Source organism: Canis lupus, chromosome 14, assembly GCF_048164855.1.
Source record: "Canis lupus baileyi chromosome 14, mCanLup2.hap1, whole genome shotgun sequence".
NCBI lineage: Eukaryota > Metazoa > Chordata > Mammalia > Carnivora > Canidae > Canis > Canis lupus.
In genome coordinates this window covers 26,004,496-26,026,175 of record NC_132851.1, presented here as the reverse complement: position 1 = coordinate 26,026,175, position 21,680 = coordinate 26,004,496, and the positions used below count along the sequence as shown (strand labels likewise).

General features: G+C 42.2%; 1 long non-coding RNA gene across 4 annotated transcripts in view; it reads left to right on the top strand.

The window, feature by feature from the left end:
- The first annotated feature begins 1,481 nt into the window (after nt 1-1,481).
- The window catches only part of LOC140603835 (uncharacterized), a 62,872-nt gene continuing 42,673 nt past the window's right edge, over nt 1,482-21,680 (top strand). For 2 of the 4 annotated variants that reach the window (XR_012006816.1, XR_012006814.1), the window contains exons 1-5: nt 1,482-1,795; nt 2,326-2,387; nt 6,243-6,293; nt 9,998-10,157; nt 10,269-10,373. This is a non-coding gene — a long non-coding RNA (uncharacterized lncRNA). Of the gene's footprint in view, nt 1,796-2,325; nt 2,388-6,242; nt 6,294-9,997; nt 10,158-10,268; nt 10,374-11,100; nt 11,852-21,680 lie in introns of those variants that run through there. The other 2 variants (XR_012006815.1, XR_012006817.1) reach the window with 2 other exon arrangements.

The window sequence follows — 21,680 nt, the reverse complement described above, 5'->3', positions numbered from 1 at the left end:
TGAGAAATTATAATTTTTTATGATGAAAAATTGTAACTTTTTTAAGGTGAGGAGGGGCAAGAGGGAAAGGGAGAGGGAGAGAGAGAATCTTAAGCAGGCTCCATGCCCAGTGCAGAGCCCGACATGGGGCTCAATATCACAACCCTGAGATCATGACCTGAGCCAAAATAAGAGTTGGACACTTAACCAACTGAGCCACCCAGGTGCCCCCAAATTGTAACTTTCTTCGTGATGGGAATTATAACATAGCTGTACTTTTTTTTCCTGTCTTGAGAACTCTTAAGATGGATTCTCTTAGGAACTTTTTTTTTTTTTTTTAGGAACTTTCAAACATACAGTGCAGCATTGTTATTTATAGTCAGCATACTCTACATCAGACCCCAGAATTTATTAATCTTATAACTGGAAGTTTGTACATTTTCATCACCTTCACCCATTTCCCACATTCCCACTCCACCCCTTATCTTGTCTCTGAAAATCACCAATCTGTTCTCTGTTTCTATGAGTTCCTATTTGTTTGTTTGTTTTAGATCCTACAGATGAGAGATCCTACCATATTTGTCATTCACTGTTAGATTTATTTCACTAAGCAGAGTGCTCTGAAGGTCCATCTATGTTGTCACAAATGACAGGATTTCCTTTCCTGTGGCTGAATAATATATACAATATGTATATCACATTTTCTTTATCATTTCATCATCAATAGATCGGTTATTTCCATGTCTTGGCTATTCTGAGTAATGCTATGGTGAACATGGAGGTGCAGATATTTCTTTAAGGGAGTGATTTCAGGGTTTGTTTGTTTGTTTTATAAATATAAATATAAATATAAATATAAATATAAATATATATTATTTCTGTATGATCTTGTCCTTTTCTTTGCACAAATGATTTACGGAGAGGTATTCCTATTTCCAGATTTTTCTTTCAGAAAAATGGTTAGGGCAATTTAATTTGTGCTGGAGAGACTGGAACTTGAGGGAACATAAGATGAGACTCCAGGCTGTAATCCTACCAGTTTCTTAGATCAGTAAACCTCCCAGCCCTCCTGCCACCCCAGCAAACTCTTGAGAGTGGTGAGACAGTGAGCAGGACATGGAAAAGCCAAGGAAACCTTCACTCCCATTCCCCAGCAAGATGCCTTTGCTCCTTTGAATCGGTCCAATGACCTGGGGAGCCTGTCCAACTGAGACTAAAGGCCAGACTACTCTCAGCAGAGGGTAGAGCATCCACTACCCCAAGTGGTAGTCCCTTGTTCTATTCTTCCCTCTCTCTTCTAATATTTTTTTTTTTCTTGAAGGATGTTTTTTGGTGGGAGGAAATTAAAGTCCAAGAGTAAATTAAATCTGAAATGGGACTTAAGCAGCTATGTAGTTGTACCTGTTATCATCTAACCAAACAATTTGGAATTAATATAGAAGGGTATAACCCATTTCAGTGTCTGCTTCATTCTGTCCCTATAACAGTTGTTGCTATGAGAACGGAATCATGTGGGACACCCCCCCACACACACACCAAAGAATATCCCATGCCTAGACCATGCTCAAAGGATATCTGCTGGCAGTCCCAGGGAGGGACATTTTGTGACTAGGGTCTGCTCCAGAAGACCTGTTTAAGAGAGGCTTATGGGCTACAATCTGTTGAGACTTCTCTTACAGTCAATTTTTCATGGCATGCCCACCATTTCACTTGGATTATGGCAATATCTGGGGTTGGTGAGGCCATTTGCCTTGCATGACCCTTGTTCAGCCATCACTTTGTGGATCATTGATAACAAACCACTATGTCACTGTCTGTAAGTCCGAGGATGGTCTTGGTGTGCAGCTCCTACAACTGTCCTGTTGAGCCAGATGGAAGGGACCTGGCGGGGGGGGGGGGGGGCGATAACCTTCATCCTAGCTGGTTGATAAGAAAAGCAAGGCTCAGTCCATAAGAGACTCCCAGTTATAGAAGGAATCAATGACAAACAAGGAGAGAGAGCCAAAGGACTCTCAGTGTTAGGTATGCATGAGATAAACACACACTACACACACATACACACACACACACAACTCCTAATCAAGAAAAAAAATCCACTGTGCCTTTTTCTCTTCTATCAAGAATAGATTAAAAAAAATCAAAGTCCCATCTGTTCTGTGTCAACATTAGAGATTGTACATTGTGTTTCATCAAAGGCAGGTTTGCCACGGTAGTGGGGGTTATATTTTTGGAACGTGCTTAGAAACCCGGAGTAACTAAACAGAACTTGGCCCTCCAGGCCCTCTCCTGCTGCCTGTGTTTGTGTTCCTCTGGCAGTTGATGTTTTTAATTGATTTATCTGACCAGGAGGACCCTGGAAAAAGACAAGTAGGTGAAGGCAGCTGCCCGGGTTTCTGGAACAAACATAGGTAAGGACCCACAGCTCTCAGCACAACAGCATGGTTTGTTTGAGCAAATTTGTACTCTGAATTCACAACAGGAACCTCACCGGCCCCACAGCCTTGAGGGTTCATATTTGAGACAACTGGCTCGATCTGGCTGTGAGTGAGGCTGGGGTAGAAATTCCATCCTGGAGCACTTCTTGGGCTCTCCATCATCTCCCCCCTGAGGTCACCTTCTGCAGCTCAGCTCATCAGCACAGGCAGGTGTGCTCCTAATTGCCTGACTTCCAGGCCAGAGGAGAGAAAAGTAGGCGAAGCCATCTATAAACATGATGCTCTTGTTGCTTTTTCTCCCTGCCCCCACCAGTTTGCTCAATGTGGAGTTCATGCCACTCTGGTTACGCTGAGGATGGAACATGTCGCCATGTTCTGATGAAAGCAAAGCATCCCACTCACGCCCTCCAACACGTGTTGCTTTCTGCATGCACCTGCTGCCATCAGGGTGGAATTGATGAGATCCTGAAAAATATGTCAGTTTTTTCTTGGACTAGCTGTAGTGACAAAAGTCCTGAAGGAAATCTCTGTTCAAAGGAGAAGCTCTAAGCTCTAATGACTCCTTCAGTTGTATAGACAGAAAGAACAAGCATATAGGAGGAGTAGCGGTGGTGGAGAGGGCACACCGTTGATGAAGATGCACCAGGGGTGTGCAAAACTGATCTCCAAGAAGGAAAAGGAGGGCCAGTTTGCATTACTAGTCCAAGGACAGAAAGAAGCCAGGAAAATATGAAGATGGGCCACAAAGGACAGGGTGGTCCAGCTGAAGCCCAGTGACAGAGATCAAAAAAAAAAAAAAAAAAAAAAAGAAATCCCCAGGAGAGGTAACCTAGATAGATAGATGGCCCAGTCTTGTGGAAGTACTCCGAGTGGAGTGTGATAAGAGGCAGATGAGCTTGGCAAAGTAAGTGGCCAAGCTGGACCAAGGCACACTGTTTAGGCTATAGGTCCATACGGATAAGCTTGTTCAACCTGGGGATTCTCTATGCTCTGGTCAATAACCTAGATCAACAAGGTCACCTTAGGAGCAGTGGACATGCTCAAGTGTCCGGTTATGCAGGGCCGATCTGATAGAATGGCATGGCAGTGAGAAGAAATGATAGTTGACGGATCAACATGTTCTCTCCCCTTTTGCTATTTAGAAACAGAACCAACACCCTCCCCTCCCTTCCCCTGTAGATGGAATGAGTATGGTGATGAACTCCGACAACAACTGTTAGGCACAGCTCAGGTTTTGGTCTTTCTGTTAATAGGCTAAGTGGGTATTCTGGTGATTACTTGAAAAAATGAAAATCTCTCACCATATTTGGAAGTCACGTTGTTGAAGCAGGCATATTTTATATAGTTTTTACCTCACACACCCTGAGCTTGATAGAATTTATAGCTGAATTTTAAAAGTTATTTTAAGCATAAAACTCCATCTTTAGCATTTTCTAATTGTAATCTAATGTGTTCTACCCTCAAAACATTAGGAAAAGTATATTCTGAGATAATTCTGACCCCAAAGGAGTAGGTATGGAAAGTCTGACCACATCCTTCACAGACATTCCTGTGAGGATTGGATCCAAAACTCTAGCTTATAAGGAAAGAACATGCTGGTGCTGACCTAAGGCTGCTGCACTTCCGGGCTAAGAGAGACTCCTGCTGCAGACCCTCCCCCAGAGAGCGCAGTTCCCAGGGCAGAACCAACACCCAGGTTACTGAGAAGAAATCAATCCCTAAGGGGATTAAAAGGGGCCCAATTAAGTTTGCATTAGTGAAAGGGATTGAGCTTGAGTTTATATTAAATCAGGCCACCACTGGTAATGTGACTGGAATGGAATGGCCCTAGGTGCCTCATCACAGTGGGAAGGGAGGAGGGGGAGGGGAGGAGGGAGGAAGGATGGGAATGAAGAGCTAGAGTCTTCATGTCAGTGGTGACGGGTGGACTCTTGGTGTGTTCATGTTGCAACAAAGGCTTCAGGGCGAAGCAGTTTGGAAAAGGTTCTTCTTGGACTATAACTGGTACTTCAGGAGAAGAACAATGGCTTTTTATTATCATCATTATTATTTCCAATGTCTAATGCTTAATATTAAGTGTTTATTGAATGGAGGAAAGAGTGAATATTGATTATGCAGCCAGGAGGCCTGGATTTTAATCCATTCTCCACCATATTGATTTTTAGTCACCCTCTGTCATTGCTCCAATAGTGCGCCTTATACTTTTTATCTTCCTAAATCTTAATGATCTAATTTACATATCAGTCTCCTCAAAGGAGTCTGTGAGCTCTTTTAGGAGAAGGGTGCATCTGTGTCTCACCAGCTCATTGTTTAGCAGGAGGCTGTGTTTGTCATAGCTTAAAGGTAAGAACCTAGGCTATGGAGCCAGACTTCTTGGGTTCACATCCTGACTCCACCCCTGCCTAGCTGTGTGAGTTCAGGCAAATTGCTTAACATCTCTGTGCTTGGAATAAAATTGGATAGCAATATCAACAACCTCATAGAGTTGTGTGAAAATTAAATGACAAACACTCTTAAAATGCTTGGGACAGGGGTGCCTGGGTGGCTCATTAGGTTTAGCATCTGCCTTCGGCTTAGGTCATGATCTCAGGGTCCTGGGATCCAGCCCCACATGGAAGGTCTCTGTTCAGAGGAGAATCTGCTTCTCCCTCTGCCCCCTTCTAGTCATGCTGTCTCTCTCATATAAATAAATACAATCTTAAAAAAAATGCTTGGGACAGTGATTCATGCTCAGCAAATATGAACAACTACTACTTTTCCTTATTTTCATTGTTGATTATATATAAACAACTCCATCTCACTGAACCTGTTTTCTTATCTATAATATAGGGACTGTAATATAAAAATAACAATAATAATCTGAAGGTTCTCAAGGACAGATGAGGCCGTGACTAAGAGCCAGAACATCTTTTTGAAAACCGTGAGGTATCTCAAAATTCTCTGGCACCATCATTTCTAGTATTAACTATAGCACAGCTAGAAGAAATGACTTGTTCAAAATTCCACAATATAAGTAAGGCAGATGAGCTGGAACATTCATGGTTCTTCCCTGAACTGCCAAAACACTGCTTAGCTGTGATGCTCGCTGCTGAAGCCTCTGGGATTACTGTGCCTTTTTCAGTATTTACGTTAAGATATAGCCACAGGTCTTTCAGCAAAGCACTATGTTTTAATCAAAGCTGCCCTGGCTTTACTGTCCTCATCCTCAGTGCCCTCGCTCAAAGGTCTGGTAACTCTCAGAGCCGCCCTCTGATTTCTGAGATGCTATAGTCAACCCTTTAAGTGCAGGCTGGATGCTCTATGCATGGATTTTGCTAGGTGCTGTTGAGAATCCAGAGGAGGGAGAAAAAAGCCTATAGTAGGAGTTTGAACACATAGGATGGAGGTATAATATTTACTGCTAATGGATTATAGTGCCCACAAGCCCCCTTGACTATTTGCGATTCAGTTTCCATATCTATAAAATAAAAGCAATCGGATTATTCCCCAGATCTTTGCAGAGTCCATGCCCTTGATGTCACTTGTCCTGTGTTCCACTGGTACTTCTGTCATTCTCTTGCACCATTGATGGTCAAGTTAACATCTCTCTTCAAACCATAGGAGCCTCACTTATCTAGGACTTTTTCTTGAAACATATAATTTTTGTGCTTCGAATACATCAGTCTCTGCACCAGGCATTGAAAATGCACATATATACCCTCACACGGGTATATACACTTACTAAAAAATTCTGGGGTTTACTTATTGTGAGCAAAGACCTATGGCTTAGCATTTTGCTATAACCTTTATAACAATTCTGAGGAAGGTATTTTTGTCCTCTTTTTACAGATGGGTGAACGGAATCGAAGAGTAACCAATTTGTCCAATGGCACACCGCCAGTAAGTGGTACAAGCTAAGGTTTGAACCCTATGCATCTGACTCTACCTCACCATGATGTTATAGTCAGTCACCTATAAAAGATAAAGAAAGCACCATATCTGCCCTAGACTAGCCTCTTTTATTTTTTATTAAGATTATTCACCTAGTGGACATGTGGGAGATATTGATTCATAGGGTGTCTAGGTTTGGGCCTGAGATGGGATACATGAGTTAGCTGGATTTGTAGCAGTTTGAAGAGTACCCCTGTTCAGAGGGAATGGTGCCTCTAAGTCCAACAGAAGCCTAAAGAATTCTCCTTTTTTTTAATTAAGGTTTTAAGAAATGGCATGGATGAGGGCAAGAGTGGGGTAAATTCATTGTGACATGAATTTGGAAGGACTGGCAAATCAACCAAGTGATAGAATCATAGTGAGAAATGATGTGCCTGCTGAGTAATTTATATCACATTTTAAACCCAACATTGAATAGAGCTGTCCTTATCTCCATTTTATTGATGAGCAGACCCAAGCCTAGGGAAGTGACCATCCAAAGATGACACAGCCTATAAGTTGACTTTTTCCCCCAAACTCAACTATTTTGGAATATTATGTATTTATGGAAAGTGTACAAAGATAGCACCCAGCATCCCGGTATATACCTTATTGTCAATATCTTATATTTGCATTTGTCAAATTAAAAAACCCATATTAGTACATTATTATTAAACTAAGATCCAGCCCTTATCTTCTTTTGGTTATTTTTTTTCCATTAATGTTCTTACATTATGTTCCTAGGGCTGCCTTAACAAAATACTGTGAACTAGATGACTTAAAGAAATAGGAATTTATTCTCTCACAGTTCTGGAAGCCAGAAGTCCAAGAGCAAAGGGTTCAGAGGGTGATGGTCTCTCAAAAATTTCTAGTGAGAAAAGTTTTTTTGCCTCTTCTAGTGTCTGGTGGTTGCTGGAAATCCACAGAATTCCTTGGTGTTGGGATCTGAATGTTTGTACTCCCTCTAAATTCTTATGTTGAAATCCTAATGCACAATGTGATTGTATTAGAGACGTGGGGGCTTTGGAAATTAATGTCCTTATAAAAGAGACCCATGAGAGGTCTCTCATTCCTTCTATCGATGAGACTATGGCAAGAAATCTGTGATCGACTCACCTACCTAAGTGGGCACCCTGATCTTAGACTTCTAGCCTCCAGAACTGTGAGAAATAAATTTCGGTTGCTTCTAAGCCACCTAGGAGTTTTGTTATAACAGCCTGAATGGACTTGATACTTGGGTTGTAGACACATCACTTCAATCTTGGCCTCTGTTTTTACATGGCCTCCTCCCCTTTGTGTCTCCATGTGTAGCTTTCCTTCCTTTTATAAGGACACCAGTCATACTAGTTTTATGGCCATCCTAATAAAATATGACTGCATCTTGGGGCACCTGGGTGGCGTAGTTGGCTAAGAATTCAACTCTTGGTTTTGGCTCAAGTCATGGTCTCAGGGTTGTGAGATAGAGCCCCACATCAGGCTCTACACTGGGTGTGGAGTCTGCTTGAGATTCTCTCTCTCCTCCTCCCTCTGACCCTGCCCCTCCTTCCTTCACTCATTCTCTCTGTCTCTCAAATGAAGAAATAAATCTTTAAAAAAATGTGACTGTGTATTAACTTGATTACATCTGTAAAGAGCCTATCCCCCAAATAATGCCAAATTCTGAGGTACTGGGTAAACATAAATTTTGGAGAGGATGATTAGGGCACTATTCAATCCAGTACTGTCTTCTTTCTATTTCAGCATCCAATCAGGGTACCACAATGCATTATCTGTTGTGTCCCCTCATTCTCCTCTGGTCTATTGCAGTTTCTTAGTTTTCCCTTGTTTCTCATGACCTTGACAGTCTTCTTGAGGAGTACTGGCCAGATATCCTACAGAATGTCTGGGTTTGTCTGATTTTTTTTTCTCATAATTAGCATGCTGGTTTTTGGAAAGAATACCATAGAAGTGGCAAGCCCTTGTGAGTTGACCTTTAAGCTCAGACTCGAGCTCAAGTTTTAGTTATAAAATCTGTAAGTATAAAGACAAAACATTCCTGAGAATCTGCTGTTGGCTTACTCGTTTTTATCTCTTTTCAGGGGTGTGCATCGCACTGGACATATAATTGGGGGCTCAGTAATACCCAATAAATTGACTGATGCAGGATCTGCTGACTGCCCACCCACCTCAATTATCTTTCCTTAAACATGGAACTGCAGCTTTCCTGTTCACATATACATGACAAACCTATCCACATTGCTAATGTTAATTCATGTTTTTTGAGATTTCCCAATATATCAAATGCTGCTGCAAACACAGAGTTGGACAAGACCCCTGCTTGGTAGGCTGAATAATCCAAATGGCAGAAAAGCAGAGGTCATCTGCAGGAGCTGAGCTGTGTACAAAGATTCCTTAGCTTGTCATGGCCCAGATGAATTGATAGGAGGAAAAACAAGAATTTGTTCTTCACTTGCAAAGGGTAGATTATGTGGATTCAAATCCTCTCTTGAATATTAATGATAACCAAACAAAGGAAGCTCTCTTATTAAGCATACCTCAGCCTTCACTTCAATTTAGAAGTGAAGGGAGAGTTTGTATTTATTAGTGGATTAAAATTCCAGAATTCTTGTCCTGTCATGTACTTGTTTGCTTGCTTATTTATTTATATATTCTACTCATATTCACTATTCACCCCAGAATTGGGCAGCCTGGTGCTCTATGGGATAGCTAGAAGAGCACATCATTTAGAATTAGCAGAACTTCTTATAAATCTCAGGTCTCTTAAATTACTAGCTGTGCCGAAAGCTAAGACTCAGTTTCCCCAGCTATAATATCACAATAACATATTCCTTTGTGGTACTATTTTTGCCTATGAAGCATTTACTCCTCCTTCCCTAGTGACAGCTCCTTGATCTGTCTCCAGGGCACTACCCACCAAACCCTACTGGATGCAGATTTGTTCCAGGCATCCTGACTCCTTAAGCTAGGGAGTGGACACATGCTTCAAGCCAGCCTCATTGTACACCATCTTGGGAATCTGAATTTCAAAGGGAGTTATAAGAGAAGAAGTGACTGGAGTGAATTCATTTTGGAAAAGGCATTTGGAGGAGGATCTCCATGGATTTCTGCTACCCAGATCCCTTAGAATGGCTTCTGTTTATTTTATTATTTTATTTTATTTTTTTTATTTCATTCCATTTCATTATATTTTGCTCTTTTCTCATGCCAGCTTCATCATTTGCTTGCATTCTGTGAATCTTCTATCCTTCCCAGGATATACATATTTACTCTGCTTATGGAAGCCAGAGTTGGTCTCTGTTGCCCATGGCCAAGAACCGTGGTGGACATTCCTTTAGCTTCTTCACAGCCCTACCCCATTCCAGGAGCTTGAGATAATTCCTTCCTCCTTTCAACTTCCACATTAATTTGTTTATTCATTCCTGAGAGCTTACATAACTTCTTTCCTTAACTCCCATTATTTTTGTATCAATCTTGTCTAGCCATGAAAGACACAGTCTAGCTATTGGATGTTTATGGGCTGAATTGCATTCTCTCAAAATTCATATGTTGAAATCCTAACCCCCAATACCTCAGAATGTGAAGGTGTTTGGAGATAAGATCTTTAAAGAGATGGTGAAGGTAAAATGAGGTCATTCAGGTGAGCCTTAATCCAATGTGACTTTTGTCTTTATAAGAAGAGGGGAGATTAGGACACAGACACACATAGAGGGAAGACCACATGAGGAGGACACTTGTGTCTAGAAGGAGGAGAAGAGTCGGTCATGTTTTGCTAGTGGAAAGCCCTCCACAGGAAACAGCTATCAGCAATGGGAAAGAGGTCCATCTCCTGATCAGGTAATGATTAAGAATAAGAGAAAAGTTGTTGAGAACAAAAAAAGAGATTCTATTTGTGGCTTGGGTAAGTCACCTCAACTCCCTAAACCTGTTTGCTTATCTCCAAAATAGGGATAACAACAATACCTGCATCTTCTAGCATTGTTGGGAGTTGCACATGAGAGATATGTATCCAGTCTACAGAAAGTTCTCTATCAGTCTAAAAATTCCTTGAGGGTAGGTATTCTGGTTATATTACTTACCCTTTTATTCCCACTTTCTGGGGATATGTGGTAGACATTCTGCTTCTATTTTGGATAAGTAAATGGCAGCTGTTCTTAAGGGGAGGGGGAGGAGATAGATGGACAGCTACTCTGAGCTAGGATTGCTGTCTGTGGTTTTATTTACTAGCCCAAGGCTAGTGCAGGGAAGAGCAGAGGATGATTTAAGGGTCAGGATGGAGAATACACCAAAAATGATGACAGAGGAAAAAAAATAATCTACTTTTCTAAATCTGGACTTCCTGCTTAGGTATTCAACTCTTGAGTGAATGAGAACTTACAAACTCATTACATTGAACTAGTTGTGAATGGTGGAGTGTGTCTATGGGATTGGAGTTGGGGGAGCAGTAATGAAGTTACCTTCCTACCTGGTCTACCCCCACCCCTCAGCATGGTGTACACTGCAGCCCATCTGCAACATCATGGACATGAAGACATAGCTCTATGTGTATAGTTCCTATTCATTGTCTCTCTGTTTCCTGTGGGGCAAAAGTAGAGTCCTTATGCCCACATATAAAACCTCTGTGTCAGGCTCCCTGCGCATTTGTTTATCTCACTTCCTCCCCTGGCTCTTGCCCCCAGAACCAGAACACTATTTGCTTAGCCTCCAGCCCATTCGCATAACTCGTATTCTCCCTGGATTTCTCTTTTTCCATGTGTCTGCCTGGCAAATGCCTGTTCAGCTCCAGCATCACCTGCTTAGATGCAGAAGAGTCAAGGCAGATCCCATGAACCCCTGCCCCAAAGCCCTATTGCACCAAGAGAATAATCAGAGCTTTCTACCCTGGCCTCCCACATTGAGCCTTGAGCTCCTCTAGAGCAGGCTCTGTGGTCTTCATCTTGATGCCCATGGGTTTCAACAAATCTGATGAAGAATGAGCGAGTGTTTCTCAGCTTCCATTAACTGAAGACTTACTATGTGTCAGGCACCCTGCCTGACAATTTCCATCTCCTGATATGAGGAAAGGAAAAGTGAGAAATGTTGTGCCCAAGATTGCGAATCCGAGAAACCACCAAGGAGCCGACACCGATGCAAGCACATGAGGTTTTATTAGCAAGCTCGAGCTTGGGTCCAAGTGTACCCGACACAGCAGAGCAGGGACTTGGACCCCGAAGTGGGTTACAGCTGGGTTTTTTATAGGCTTGTCTAGGGGATTTCCAGAAGGGATGGAAGAATTCTAAGATGGCACTTTCTACCACAGGTGTGGGCTCTGTTGTCTTTCTGATATGGGATTCTCTGCCGAGGGCAATTCTGAGCTCTGTTGTCTTTCTGATATGAGATTACCTGCCGAGTACATTGAGGACATTCTGCAGTTTTTCCCATAAAGTTCAGCTCTTATTCACAGGGGCCTAAGATGGCTGTACTTGTGCTAATGCTAAACTTTAGGTGGGATGGCCTTAATTTTTCTCGGCCTCCATAAGAAAGGCTAAGTAATTCCCCTAAAAGCTTCCAGTGATGCAGCAAGAGGTGGGGTCTAGGGCTCAGGACTCTTCTGCTGACTTGGTCATGTGTCTCCTGAGCATTCACCTAATGAGCACCTACTATTTAGTAAACATCTACCATTTTCAGTATCAGTCACTGTGAAGTTTGCTGGTTCTAGCATAAGACTTTTTAAAACATCTTTTTAAATAGCAGGACCCATGGAGGAGGGGTAATATATTTTATTCTGCAAAATCAGAAGCCCCAGTCCAAGGCAGCAAAGAGGAAGGAGAGATAAACTCTTCTGATAGGCACTCAGTGATAAGAAGGTTTCTCTGCCTTCAGTGGGAAAAAAGTGGGTCTGACATTCCCAGAAAGGCTCTCAGTACTAAAAAAGGAAGCACTTTGACTCTGGAAATCTGGAATGTGTCCATGAGGTGAGCTGCTGGGTGTTTCTGATGCTAATTGCCCACTTTTCCATGTCCCAGAACCCAAATTTTTTAAGTCAGTGGGGAATTTTATTCTAAACACTCTTCCCACCTACAAATACATTTTTGACCGTAGCAAGCAATGGACAGTAGCACCATTATCCCAAATTCACTCCCACCCTACTCTGCACAGAGCGATGCCCTCGTCTGGAGCCCCTCTCCCACCCCCTAGCTAACTGCTCGTGTCTCTGAATGGCGTCTGTTTTACAACTAACACTGTTTCACTGTTGATGAAACATCTTTGGCCTACATCTGTGCATCCTTGCCATTCAGGGCATCAATTGGTAACCCTTTTTTTTTTAGTGATAATAACTAATGATGCGTCTCACAGTCCAAGGACTCTTAGACTTGTCAAGTTCTGTGTGGGCTCAGCCCAGCGCATATCCAGGTCCTATAGGGGAAATGAAGGAAGCATCTGGAATTCCTGCTTCTCTAGAAGTTATGTTTCTGCATCTAACAGAGCTGTGGGAATGGAAGTTGATATAACAAGCTGGTGAGAAGCAAAATGCCACATCACTACCTGGTCGTTTCACTTACTAGAGATGAGATGTTCCTCTCAGCCCTTTCCCTGGACTGTTCTGTGTAGAGTTAGGAATGGCTCCAAGGTGCCCCAAGAAAAGATCAACAACAGCAAAAGGCTGATCTTCAGGCATCAAGACAAGAGTATGTTTACATTGTGTATTCTCAGTTTAAAATCCAAAGGAAGACTTTTTCTGTTTCTGAAAAATATCCTTCAAATTAGCATTTCCAGCAAATAGATTTGTCTGTAACCTTGGCAAGTTCTCATTTACCTATGGAGAGTGCTCCATACTTCAAAAAATGCTGACTAGGAGTTGAATCATGGTATGTGCATTGTTTCTTCTTTCAAGAGATTTGTTTAATATTTTGAGGAAAGCATACAAGACAGTTTCCCACTCTCTGAAACCTTTCATTCTTAACAGACCCTGAAGAACTGATCACTTTTGCCTCTGGAAGCACAGTAAGGGGCGTGTGTGTGTGTGTGTGTGTGTGTGTGTATTATTTGTATGGCGTTATGCCAATGTGTAAATACGTATATAAGTTCATTGAGTCCTCAAACAACCCTTTCTGTGTTATTGTGCATGAGGCCTTGGACATTCTGTTTCCCTGTCCTCTTAAGTGTGTCTGTTTCAATACTTCTCTGTCCACAGTGACACTACTGACCAGCTGGTACATGTGAGATGTCTAGGTTAGGTGCGGCATCTTAGCTTTATTCACCTGGAGGTTCTACCCAATGGGCAGAGGAGAGGAGGTGCAGCATGAGGCCTGGGCTTTAGGGCCAGTTCCTTCGGGGATTTATCACTGGTGCTGAGCAGATTTAAGCTTTACCCATCCAGTCCTTTAACATATAAACAAGGGACCATGCTAGATGCGGAGACTCCTTTTTTACATCTGTGAAATCTGAAAGGTGTGGTGTGCCCTTTCCAATCCAGGGCTATTGCCAGGAATAAATGTAGAAACCCTTTAAGAAGATAAAGAATGTCAGACGCAAGGCATTTTAATAATTATCAAAGCTTTAAACACACATAAAAAGGGTGCATTACAACATCAAATACTAAACTATGCTCTACTGCCAATTAATAATGCTGGGCCAATTCTGACATGTGATACAATTATCTCCCCCTCTAATTTGTCCATTTTGCTGTCATTAGAGTAATCTCCCTTTTAAGGCAGAAGCCTGTAATGGACTCCACTTTGCCTATTTGAGTCAGTTCTAACTATGACAAAAACCACACCTGGTCTTTCTTTCTTTCTTTCTTTCTTTCTTTCTTTCTTTCTTTTTTTTTATTTGAGAGAGAGAGAGAGAGCAAGCACAAGCAGGAAGACCAGCAGAGAGAGAATCAGGCTCCCACCAATCAGGGAGTCCAACGTGGGACTCCATCCCAGGACCCTGAGATCATGACCCAAGCCAAAGGCAGACAGAATCCTAACCGACTGAGCCACCCAGGTGCTCCCACACTTGGTCTTGAATGAGGACCTACTCTGTACCTGACACTATGCTGGTTGCCTTGGCTTAAAGCATAGCAACACCTCTTGGTATAATCTCAACCAAGTTACTTAACCTCCGTGATCCTCAGTTTTCTCATCTGTCAATTGGGGATAGCACTTATATCTGCAGGCCTGCTGCATTCAGGTGTGCGAGTCCTACAGCGCTCAGAGCACCCAATCTAAGGAAACACCATTCACCTCATCAACATGAGAGACTGGTGTAGTTATTCCCCGAAATTCTACTGGTGTAGTTTCCCAGCAGATGCCAACAGAGTGTCTTGTTCTAACAAAATAGTTTATTATGACAATTTTCCAACAGATGGGAGTAAAATAAAGGGAGGCTTTTACTGCTTTATACATAAGCTCCAAAGAGACAAGGAGTAACCCCAAGTACCTAACTCGAGGGTCGTTATGAGCACTGATTGCATAAATATATAAAAAGCACAAAGAACAGTGTTAGAAAAACGTAGGAAGAATCCATAAGTGGCAGTAATTATAAATTATCTGCATCCTCTGGAGTAATCACCTTTATTCCTCATTATAGCCTCAAAAGGCAATACTATTTCAAACACTGTTTTACAAATAAAATTAGTGTGGAGAGATTGAATAATAGCTTAAATGTCAGCAAGATAGTGAGTGGGTGAGTTTGGGATCTGAACTGAGGCCTATCTGCTTGAGTCTGAGCCACTAACTATTGTAAGAGCTTTTTCTGTGTGTGCCAAGGTAAACCCTGCCCCACCATCTGCCTGAGGTAGGGTCCCTCTCATGATGTCCTCATCTCTACGCATCATGTGGTTGGCAGTGTAGCCAGGGTCATCCTGCATTGCTTCTTGGAGTTTCAGCCTAATTTGTTCTCTGCCACAGTAACCTAGCCTAGGTGTTAAGGCTTATTATTAAACCGCCTTATAAACCTGTATTAAGGTTACCGCTCCTTGCAACTGGTCCTTATTTTACAGAATTAAATTCCAAGTTTGATCATAGCTTGCAAGTCTTAAAGTGTCTGACGTCTCAGTACCTTGTCAATCAAGTCCCTTCTCTTTTCTTTTCTTTGCTGTTTTTATCTTCTTCAGGCCAATGTATCTGTTTATTGTTTGTCTCCTCCCCACTGGCATGTAAGCTCTATGAGTGTGGAGAGCTCTTCTGTTTGCTTACTGCCTTACTGCTCATACTTGGATTAGTGAGCCTGCCTATATTAGTCTTCTAGGGCTTTCGTAACAAAATATCACAGATTGGGTGGCTTAAACAATAAAAATATATTTTCTGATAGTTCTGGAGGCTAGAAATCCAAGATCAATATGCTGTCAGGTCAAGGTTGACATCTGATAGAATCACTCTTTCTGTCTTGTAGACAGCCACTTTCTGGATATGTCCTCACATGGCCTTTCTTCTGTGTGTGTAGACAGAGGGAGAGACTGAGATATCTCTTGTGTCTCCTCTTTTTAGAAGGACACCAACCCTTTTGGATTAAGACTCCACCCTTATGATCATACTTAACCTTTATTATCTCATTATAGGCCCTACTTCCAAATACAGTCACATTGAAGGTTAGGGCTTCAGTTATCTGAGTTTGGAAGGAGGAACAATCCAGTCCATAACACTGACACATGGCAGGTTCTCAATATTTGTGGAGCTGGACTGCATTCTTTTCATCCTCCTCTGTATTATACCTTCTGTACTGTTTTTAAACACTTCTGTTATTCATAAATCTCTACATATTGACTTAATGATTTCTCCTACTCTATAACATGATGGAATTCTTGAAATACTGAGGGAACTTCATTCCAGGTGTCCTTGGACCAACCACCCTAGGCTTCTGGGGAGGAGCAAGTTCATCATTCCAAAGTATATACTGAGACATTAATGCCCAACTCACTATCAGAAATGTCACCAGAAATGTTGAGCACGAGAGGGATGAGAATACCATGCAATTTATATTTAGTAGAAGGAGCACTCGAGGGGAGTTTGTTGAGCAAGAGTATGTGCATTTGGGAATAGGTGTGTATTTATGGGTGAAAGTGGTGCTTCCCCCACATAGGTTGAGAATATAGAGGTAAAAAAATCTAATATCAGAAATTTCATATGTTTCGATTTGATGTGTGTGGTTTGACTTATGTGTACGTGGCCTAAGTGTGGCTGTGTGGACTTCTGTAGAGATGAGTCTGTATGTGTTGAGGAGTGTGGGTTGTATGGATAGAATGTATACTTGTTTTTTTTTTTTTTTAGAATGTATACTTGTATATGTTCAGGAAAGAGGGCATGCATGTGGATGGCAGGTTGTAGGTCTATGCGGTAGGAGAATCAGGAAGGCTTCCTGGCAGAGTCGATGTTGAAGCTTTAAGTGAAAGGACAAATAGAGTTATCTAGATGCACTAGCAAAAAGGGTAGAGAAGCTGCTTCCACCAAGAGAACTGGGATCCCACTGATGACCAGGGATAAATGCATACATTATCAAAAAAAAAAAGATGTATACATTATCATGACTAGATTATAAAGAGATGGGGAGCTGGGAAAGTCAGGGGAGTGGCCTCAGAGGAGAAAAATAGCAGAGGATAGAGGGGCCTGTGAGCCACAGCAAGGAACTTGGGCTTTGTCCAAAAGGAGAGAAGACCAGGGATCATTCACAGATTTTGTCTTTCTTTTTTTTAATTTTTATTTATTTATGATAGAGAGAGAGAGAGGCAGAGACATAGGCAGAGGGAGAAGCAGGCTCCATGCACTGGGAGCCCGACGTGGGATTCGATCCCGGGTCTCCAGGATCGCACCGTGGGCCAAAGGCAGGCGCCAAACCGCTGCGCCACCCAGGGATCCCCTAAACCGCTGCACCACCCAGGGATCCCCACAGATTTTGTATGAAGTCTACTTAGCAGGTTTTGGTTGTTGCAGAATAAAGACTACAAGATGGAAGCAGGAGGACATGGTAAAATTATATTAGGTTTCAAGAGAATGTTTGCCCTAGGCTAATAGTAGCCTTCACCTTTCCTTGGTAGTGTCCCCTGATCCAAAACAGGTGGGGTCCAAGTGGAGAGAAGCAGGAACCAGCAGACCACTGTTCAATCTGAAGGTTCTCAGGGAGTTCTTTTGAGCTGTGGAGGAAGAGAATCCCCCATTTGAGGGGTCTACAGTGAGGTCCATAGGTTTTGTACTCATGGCTCCTCTCCCTCACCAATCCGCTGCGTGAAGTCCATGTCCCGTACTTATAGAGGGGGTGGAACGAGGGCTTCCCATTCTGTTTCGGATAATTGCCATTAATTTGTTCCCTGTAAATAATGGAAAAAATGAATTTGAACAGAGGCCCAGCAGCTGGAGCACATCAAAAAGGCAGGATGAGATGGGGAAAGGAAAAAAGAGGTGGGTAGAGGCAGGAGGAGGACAGAAGGAAGAAGAAAGGAGAGTGAGGGAGATAAATGGAGGGTAAGAGGTGGAGGAAGAGGAGGACTGCATACCAGAAATTACGTGCATCCATGCAGCCAGGGGACAGCGGAGACCTGAGAGAAAGGCAGGAGGTGGGGGATCTACCTCAGGGAACTCAGGTTGTTTGAATTTGTCTATATAGACCTGTTAGGACAGCCTATGAAAAACTTAGACTAGAACCAGTTCAAAGGGAATTGAGTGCCTCTCCATTACCTGGCTAATTTTTCTTCCATTTTATCCTGAGCTAGAGCCCTGGGGTACCACCTCCCTCTATCTGAACACAACCTGATTTCACAGCCCCTGGGCCTGCAATGTGGTGGCTCCGGTATTTTTTTCATGGGTTTTCCATCTGCTCCAACCATCACAAATCCAATTTCATATTCGGCATAAAGCAAATCAGTTTCAAGAAATATCTTGTCATCATCCAAATCAAAATGCCACATTCAAAATGCTTGATGCCAACTACAAATTGTCAGAAAGGGTTGAAGAAAGTGGAAAAGAGTTTTGCTCTAGACAGGAGGGGTGAAAAGCATACATTCTAATGTTACATAGTGGCTCTGAAGTGTCTAAATCATTCACATGAAGCTGGAATTATTATTATTTTTTTAAAAAGCTTGGCCAATCTGTTCTGCTACTACGAGTTTTCCTCCAGCACCCACCCACTGTGTTCTGGAAGCTTCTAACAGCAAGGACTACTTCTGAATGTGAGCAAATCCGTTTATTTTGAGTATCTGAAAAAGTGAACCCTATTTGGCCACAATTACTTGGGCTGTTCCAGAAGCTCTACTGGGGCCTAGGGAGACAGGATGCCTTCTCGCCAACCTTGGACCTTTCAATCATCAAATCTTTATGAAGTAACCCTGCAGCTCTCTGCAGAGGTGGCCTTATCACTAATAAAAGAAGACCTAGAAGTGGGAACTAGTGGTCAGCACATAGTCCCTTCATGCACATCTATGCTCCATCCTGAGCTGCCTTAAATGCCCATAGTTTCATTAATAGAATTATTTAAAACCTTAGGGACATGACTGGGGTGAAAGTCTATATCATAATATTACCAAATAGTTTGTCTTGTTTCCTATGATGTACCCCAGGAAGAGGAACTGGCAAGTTTTGAAAAAAGAAAAAAATGAAAGAGTTAAAAAAAGAAGAGAAATACTGGAAAACTCCATGGATGTTTGGCTCCATTCCTTTATGACGGCCACTCCCATTGCTTTTGAATTCCTTCCTTCTTGATCATTTAGTGAACTCACTCAAGCTCTAGAAGGTTCAAAGCTATATTCCAATATAGTTCAGACTATAACTGGTGCTTGGGAGATGCTCGCTAAATGTCTGCCGAAAGAATGAACGTACGATGCAAACATCCCTTGTTTTACTTTTACCAATTCTCTATGTCACCCTTTATGGTTGAGATATACATCTTACCCTTCCTTGTTGTGATAAAACAATCTTTTATCATGTGAATTCCTCAAATGTAGAAATTTTCTGCTTTTGTTTTCTGGTCTGAGCAACTTAACAGTGTCAGCATTTGGTTGATGTTGGGTAAATTGTGAATGAATAAGTGAATAATATTTGAGCAACCTGGTGGTAGCATGAGGATGCTGGATCTGGGTGATAAGGGATTAGATCAGTCAAAGAAACTGGAAGACCTCCAAAATTTATATTCATCCTTAGCCAAAGAGCTAGAAATGGGGTGCAGAGTGACCACCAAACAGCCTAGGCAGGACCAGTGAGTGCTACTAGGGGCCCCTTGTCCTTACTTACCCAAGCTCTGAAGCACCAGGCTCCAGGCATACACAGTTGGAGGTTTCACACTGGGAATTAAGGCAGATAGACTTCCTAGGTGGTGTGACTGAAGGACACCAAATTCTTCTCCTGTCCAAAAATCTTTCCCCACTCAGCACTTGCAGGAAGAAAATGTCCACAGAGCCTCTCTCATGTGGGAGAAACAGATTCACATTTTGGTGCTTTTAGCAGCTACCATAATGACCATTGGCTTTATTGATTATGTTCTCAGCAGCCAGTAGGTTGGACATTTCCAATGAAGGGAGAACCAAATCTGTAGAACTCAGAGTTCATTCCATAGATTCATTAACCAACTCCTTCAAAAAACTCATTGCATGTCATCTGAGTGCCAGACACTGTACTAAGTGCTTGGAATATAGTTGTAATCAAAATAAATGTGCTCCCTGTCCTCTAGGATTATAGGCAAGAAGCTTAGAAATTTGTAAATTCTAATGAGTATAAATCAAGTGTAGAGCTTGTTAAAATAAAGATATCAAAGTCTCATACCCCCTCCCCCATTTTTTTTCTTATCACTTAAATCTGAGCATCTGCATTACTTTCTTTTTTTTTTTAAGATGCATTTATTTATTTGATAAAGAGAGTGGACATGTGCACTCAGTGGGGAGGGGCAGAAGGAGAGAGATAATCTTAAACAGACTCTCTGCTAAGCATCTGAGCCTGATGGAGGGCTCAGTCTCCCAACCCTGAAATCATGACCTGAGACAAAAATCAAGATTTGGAGGCTTAACCAACTGAGTCACCTAAACGCCCCTGGGCATCTACATTTCTAACAGGCTTCCCAGCTGATTGGGATTGCCCAAAAATGTGCCCCAGGATCACATGTTTAAAAACACTGACCCAGAAGGGAGGACTTCTTGTGAAAAGGAAGTGGGGGAAAGAGAAAAAAAGCCCCGAGGTAGACACAGAGATGAAATTTAGTCTGAGCATTTCTGCAGTTATGTATTTCAACCCCATCGTTACATAGATGTGAGGTCTTAAGATGGGGTGTTATTTTCCCAAAGTGACAAAGATGATGGAGTGAGGAGCAGACCTCTAGCCTTCTGGCTCTTTCTCTTATACGTTCCTCCTCCCCTTCACTTATTCCTTAAGTGTGTCCAAAATAATCACTAAGGCACATTGTTGAAAGGAGTGGTATGATGTGTGGATGATCACACAAACTTCTATGGAGCTTGAGAAGGACGGAGGACTGGACATAAATGGTTTCATTAAAATCTACTTTGGGAATAATAATAAAACAGTGTTACTATCTCTCAAAATTTCAGTCAATGATGCTCACTGTCTCACTGGGTTCTTTTTTTTTTCCTCCACTGGGTTCTTCCAGCCTCTACCCGGGAAGTAGCACTTTAATGTTGCAGAGAGCGATTGCTTAAGGTATCAGGCATCAGCCTGCCAAGCGACTCACAAGTCATCACTGCGCCAAGCTGGGGAAATAGGGTTACGGGGATGTCCACTGCGCATTAGGGCATGTGGAGAGAAATGAGACCACTTGTGAGCAATCCTTCTCAGGGTGTGGGATTTTATCTGGATCAAGCCTTTGTGGTGGACTTTCCTTTGGGCACTGAATAATAAAATGTCAGGATTTGAAAATGGCAGAGACTATGCTCCCAACATGTACTCTTGAGTGCCTGTTAAGTCTAGAGTGTGAAAACACAGCCATGCTCATTCATTCAGATGTTGTCAATGTCTACCTTCATGCTATAACCCCAAAACTGAGTCAGTGCAACAGATACTGTATGGCTCTTGAATCCTTAAGTATTTCCTGTCTCGTCATTTACAGAAGTTTTTCCCAACTCCTGTGCTAGAGAGTTCCAGGTAGCATATCAATTTGTCATTTTATTCTTAGATAATTTTTACCCTATAAAAAGTGTTTAATACCGTTATCTTTTTAGTGCTGCTCGGTGATGATCATTTTAATCACGAATGCAGTGAGAGGGAGGCATGAATTTATCTTTCCAGTTCATGATAGATTGGAATATTATATTACAAGCATTTGGTCTGGCACTGTTTATCTCTGCAGGAAGGATGGGAGGATGGGAAAATGTTTCTATAAGCAGAGAGCTCCTCGGTGCCTTCTTTACCATTTGTTGCTCTTTGTTTAACTGACCTTAATTTAAACCTTTGTGCTTTCTCACTT